General features: G+C 44.0%; 1 non-coding gene across 1 annotated transcript; it reads right to left on the reverse strand.

Annotated features, from left to right (window-relative positions):
• Nucleotides 1–5,654: 5,654 nt before the first annotated feature.
• Nucleotides 5,655–5,784, reverse strand: LOC111764526 (small nucleolar RNA SNORA20). Its single transcript, XR_002797115.1, has one exon. It is a non-coding gene; the product is annotated as a small nucleolar RNA SNORA20 (small nucleolar RNA).
• Between the last annotated feature and the right edge of the window lie 400 nt (nucleotides 5,785–6,184).

A 6,184-nucleotide genomic window follows, 5' to 3' on the forward strand; every position in this document is an offset into this window, starting at 1 on the left:
ACAATTCACTCACTCACTGGGGCCTATTCTGTGGATGTATCACCAATTCGACTTCAGGACCCCTCCCACCCTGTAATCCCCTGGAATGGCCACCTGGGGGCGCCTCTGCACTGCAGCCAATTTAATGATGGAGATCAATAGCCAGGCCCGGGGGTAGGGCTCCAGCTAGAAATGCTAATAACAGAGTCCAAACCCGAAATTCCCATGCTTCGCAAAATATTCCCCTAATTGGCTTTCAGACTTCTCCCACCCTGCCAGACCCTGGTGGTGTCTTTTTAATGCTATCAATTTAAGTCCACTGCAGATCAGCAGCGGGGCTTGGGGGGGCGGGGCTCTAGGCGGAAGTGCTGTTATTTGTGTCCGCAATCAAAAATTCCCCTTCTTCGCAATAAAACTCCCGTTTGTCTCCCCAAATCGGTCTGCAAGGGCCTCCTGTCCTATTAACCCCCCAATAGGCTGCTCAGGGCTTATTAATTCCCCAGTACTGCAGAGCCTCAAAAAAAAAACACTGCTGCAGGGCCTGGTGCCACGGCTCTGCCCACCCTAGGAGGGAGAGTCCCACGCGCAGCCTGGACCCCCGTGTAATAGAGTCTCAATTATATTTTATATACACATTTTCTCTGTTACCTTCCCACCAAATCAATGTCCAGACACCTCCTGCCCTGCAAAAATCCTGAAACAGCCTGGTCCCAAAGAACCTCCAATGCTGCCCAGGCACTACTTTGCAGGAGATATTATCAGGTATGCTCACTCAGCCACCATCTTGCCCCGCTCCCCTTTTTTTTTTATTTCTATCCCTCTCTTTTTTTCTTTTTCTCTTTACCCCTTTTCTCATTATTCTGACACTTAGGAAATAGAATATGGGTTGAAATTGGGAGCCAATGCCTAATGTGTGTAGCATTATTAATCAGGTTAATTGTAAAAGTGTGGAAATGAATAGAGTTGTTATGTTGTGTAATTGCCAAATATTTTCTCCCATTGAATCGATGGCCTTTTAATCCATTTAAGAAAGCCCTGTGAGTTGCAAAAGTGTTATATTTTGATGAAGTCTCATTTATCTACTTTTTTTCTTTTGTTGCTAGTACTTTGGGTTTAAGGTTTAAGAAACTACCACCTATCTCAAGATCTTCAAGATATTTTCCTACTTTTTCTTGTAGTAATTTCATGGTTGTTCTACTTATATTTAGGTCCTTGATCCATTTTGAGTTAATTTTTGTGTAGTTTTTTTTTCAAATTCTACTCAATTTATTCATTTTTTTAAAAAATATTGCATTCAAAAAATATGAGGTCCCCATTCGCCCCCACTGCCCCCACCCCACCGTTCCCCCCACAGTAGCACTCTCCCCCATCCTCATGTCACATCCATTGCATCTGGTGAGTACATCTCCGGGCATGGCTGCACCCCATGTCCCATGTTCCACACCATATCCCACACTTTCCCACGTTCCATCCAGTGGGCCATGGGAGGACATATAAAATCCAGCAATTGTCCCTGGGGCACCACCCAGGACAACTCCAAGTCCCAAGAATGCCTCCACATCTCTTCTCTTCCTCCCCTTCCCTGCACCCAGCAGCCACCATGGCCACTTTTTCCACATCAATGCCACATTTTCTCAATTATTAACCACAAGAGTTCATGAATAGAATATCATTAAGTCCATTCTGATACTTACTGCATTCCTCCTTCCTGTGGACCTTGGCTTGGTTGTGTCCATTCCACATCTATGTCAAGAGGGGGTTTAGATTCCACATGGATATTGGGTGCAATCCTCCTGCTTTCAATTGTAGGCACTCTAGACTCCATGATGTGGTGGTTGACATTCTTCAACTCCCTGTTAGCTGAGTGGGGTAAGTCCAATAAATCAGAGTGTAGGAGCTGAAGTCTGTTGAGGTCAGGGCCTGGCTATCATATTGTCAGTCCAGAGATTCAAATCCCCTAGATATATCTTAAACCCCAGCACCAACTACAATTCCAGTAAAGTAGCATGAAAGGCTTTTGAAAAGAGAACCCATCTGAGTCCAGCTCCATCACGCAGAAACACCAGCTCCAAAGAAGGGCCAACTGACATGACAGTGAACCCCATCTGCCATGACCATAGAACCTGTGGGGTCTCCCCAGCCCTCAAAAGAACCAATACCTGGGGTTGTATCCACTCCATCTGTCTCTGAGACTCTGCTCAGGTGTGCATAAGGGCAATCCTTCTGACAACCTCCAGACTCTTTTTTAGAGACTCATAGCCATATAAACTCATTTCTCCTTTCCATTTCCCCCTTAATTTAGGTCAAACAGCATTTTTAACTCCTGTTATTATATGTAGACAGGGATATTCTGCTGATCCGCATTGAACCTTCCGTACAAGGTCATTTTCCAGTCGCATCATCAGTTGGTAGTTGATAGTGATCCCTTGGTGCCAGGGAGGCTCATCCCCGGGTGTCATGTCCCATGCTGGGGGGAAGGCATTGCATTTACATGCTGAGTTTGGCTTCGAGACTGGCCACATTTGAGTAACACAGAGGCTGTCAGGAGGGAACTCCTAGGCACAGTGCTGCTCTAGGCCTTGTTCTTATTTCAGGCGTATAGGCTCACAAGCATAGTCATTAGCATCAGGGGCTCACTGTAGGACCCTCATTCCTTCCTGATCCTTACCATTGCACCTGAGGGACTGCCACTGCTCCCCTAGGGACCATGACAGAGCCCCCCCCAGCCAGTAACCCAGTACCCCCCCAGCTGTTGTTTTTAATTGTTTCCACTATGAGTATATCCAATCATTTCCATGCCCCCTGGGCATATGCCCTGTGATTTTTGTGTAGTTTGTGAGAGAGTGGGCTTTCTTTCTTTTGGCTATAGCTATCCTGTTCTTCCAGCTCCATATGTTGAATAGTTATTGGCCCAGGTGGGTGGGCTTGAAAGCATTGTCAAAAATAGCTTTACTGTAGATGTGAGGTCAAATTCTGAGTTCTCGTTTTTCTTCCATTTGTCAATCTGTCAGTTCTTATGCCAGTACCATGCTGCTTTTACAACTGTAGCTAAGTAATATACTTAAAGTCATAAAGTGGTAGTCCTCAAATTTTTTCTTCTATTTCAAGACATTTTTTTTTTTATTATACAGGGTGGCTTATCCTTCCAAACAAATTTGATTATTGGATTTTTCAGGAGATTCTAGATATACAATAATATCATCAGTGAATAGTGAAAGTATTATTATTCATTTTGTATTTGGGTGTCTTTTATTTCTTTTTCTAACCTAGCTGCTGTAGCTAGCATGTAATATTGAATAATAATGGTGACAGTGGACATCTTTGTCTTGCTCCTTATCTCAGTGGAAATGTTACTAAACTTCCTTCCACCATAAATAACTCCTCTCCCCCACCCCAAGATATTCAGTGCAGGCAATCCCCCTGGCTCATTGCAGCTGACTGAGAGAGGAAAAACAACTTCTCCCCATCATCTGTTAAAAGTGAAAAGGCACTCTCCTTGTCTGCTGACCCTCAAAGCAGGTCCTTCTGGAAGCCTTTGGCTCTTTCTCCATTGTTTCTGTGAGGAACTGAGACTTGCCTGCCTAATCTGATGCTATCTTCCCATAACCCCACATATATTCTTACTCATTTTGAAAACACAAAGAAAAGGAAGCAGGAGAAGCCTCTGCTCATTCTATTCTTCCACTGTAATGAAGAATTCAGAGCATATATTAATCAGTGTGTGTATACACTAATGTATTGAAAGATAAATCCTGTGAAAGAGGTTAATCAGTTTAAGAGAATAAATTGTTGTGGCATGTGCAGGATTTTACAGAGAATGGACCAGGAAGCACTTTACATGTTGGACATGAACAGAATCAGGATTGAGGAGTGTACATTTTGTTTTTCAAGAAGGAGTTAAACACCCTATGATCTAGAACACTTAAGAGAAGAACACCAAGAAATGTGAGACAGAGAACTGCTTCATCTATTACTGGGCCAGATAAAAATGACTGAATTCTAACAGATATGGGAAATGCACAAGAATAGCAGGTAGATAAAGAGTGATGTGGAGAGCATGACCAGGCAGATGAAAAAAGAACAACTTCTCCATCCATGCCCCATGAGACTGGAGGATCCTCAGCTCCCACCCTGGCAGTTTGTTCCTTCTCAAAACTCATGCTTCCCTTGACTCTCCAACCATATCAACTTTTTCAGTCAGCAGGGGATGACTTTCCTTTTAATGTATATTTTTTCATTATTTATTATTTTATTTTTAATTGTCTTTTTTTAAAGATGCATAGATCACAAAAAATGTTACATTAAAAAATATAAGGGAAGCGGACTTGGCCCAGTGGTTAGGGCATCCATCTACCACATGGGAAGTCCACAGTTCAAACCCCAGGTCTCCTTGACCCATGTGGAGCTGGCCCATATGCAGTGCTCATGCGCACAAGGAATGCCGTGCCATGCAGGGGTGTCCCCCGCATAGGGGAGCCCCACACACAAGGAGTGCACCCCATAAGGAAAGCTGCCCAGCGTGAAAGTAAGTGCAGCCTGCCCAAGAATGGCACCACACACATGGAGAGCTGACATAACAAGATGACACAACAAAAAGAAACACAGATTCGCATGCTGCTGACAACAAAAGTGGATAAAGAAGAAAACGCAGCAAATAGACAAAGAGAACAGACAACCAAGGCGAGGTGGGGGGAAGGGGAAATAAGTAAATAAATCTTTAAAAAAAATGAGGTTCCCATACACCCAACAACCCACTCCACCCACTCCTCCCACATCAACAGTGTCCCTCATCATTGCTGCAAATTCATTGCATTTGCTGAATACATTGTGGAGCACTGCTGTACCACATGGATTATAGTTTACATTGTAGTTTACACTCTCCTCCAGTCCAATCAGTGGGTTATGGCAGGATATACAATATCCTGTGTCTGTTCCTGAAATATCATTTAGGACAACTCCAAGTCCCCACATCACATCTCTTCTTCCCTCTCTGCTTTCAGCAACTCACATGGCTGCTGTCTCCACATCAATGATACAATCTTTTCCATTCTAGAGTCACAATAATTCTATAATAGAATATCAGTAAATCCACTCTAAACCATATTTCATTCCTCCATCCTGTGGACCCTGGGATGGTGATGTCCACTCCACCTCTAAATCAAGAGGGGGTTTACATCCCACATGGTTGATCAATGTGATTCTCCTGCTTGCACTGGTAGGCACTCTCATTTCCCTGGTGTAGTGGTTTGCCATCTTCACCTCCCTCTTAGCTGAACTGGGCAAGTTCAACAAACTGGAGAGTAGGAGTTGCAACTCTGCTGAGACTCAGGACCCAGCTGGCCCATGGCCTGTCCAGAGATTCAAGTCTCCTGAGTATACACCTATCCCAGTGCCAACCACAGGTTCAGTAAAAGTGACAGAAGAGGCATGTGTAGAAAGGCACATCTGAGCCCAACTCCATCACACTTCGGAGCACAAATTCTGAAGTAGGACCCACTGACAAAGCACTGTACTCCAGAACCATATGCCAAAACCATAGAACCTGTGTGTCTCCATAGCCCTCAGGAGAATCAGTACCTGAGTTTGTATCAACTTTGGCAGTCCCCAGGATCCTGCTGGGACATGTGTAAGTGCAACCTCTCTGATCACCTCCCAACTCAATTTTTTTTACTGCACTATGTCTAGACCATGCAGAAGAGAAGAAATTGTTACTCCATCTCAATTTACAAAAACCCAGTATTATTTTATTCCATGCATATACCTGCTCATATCACTGAGAGACAACAGCAGCAAATAAATGAGAACCCCAACTCAATTTAAAGTCTCTTAGCTATATAGACTCATTTATCTTTACCATTTCCCCCTTTTATTCAAGGTTTTTTTCTAGTTGCATCACCAGCTGGTGATTGGCAGTAATCCCTCGGCTCCAGGGAGGCTCATTTCCAGGAGTCATGTCCCATGCTGGGGGGAAGGTAGTGCATTTACATGCTGATTTTGCCTTAGAGAGTGACCTCATTTGAGCAACATGGAGGCTCTCAGGAAGTAACTATTAGGCACCTGCAGCTCTAGGCCTAGTTGAAATATCATACACACAGGCTCAAAAGCATAGTCTTCAGTACCAATGGCTCATCTTTAGATCATCCTTCTTCATGAGTCTTTGCCCTTACAGTTGGGGGATTTTTCCTTTGTGTCAAGCTCTCTGGCA

The sequence above is a fragment of the Dasypus novemcinctus genome, chromosome 30 (assembly GCF_030445035.2).
Source record: "Dasypus novemcinctus isolate mDasNov1 chromosome 30, mDasNov1.1.hap2, whole genome shotgun sequence".
Taxonomy (NCBI): domain Eukaryota; kingdom Metazoa; phylum Chordata; class Mammalia; order Cingulata; family Dasypodidae; genus Dasypus; species Dasypus novemcinctus.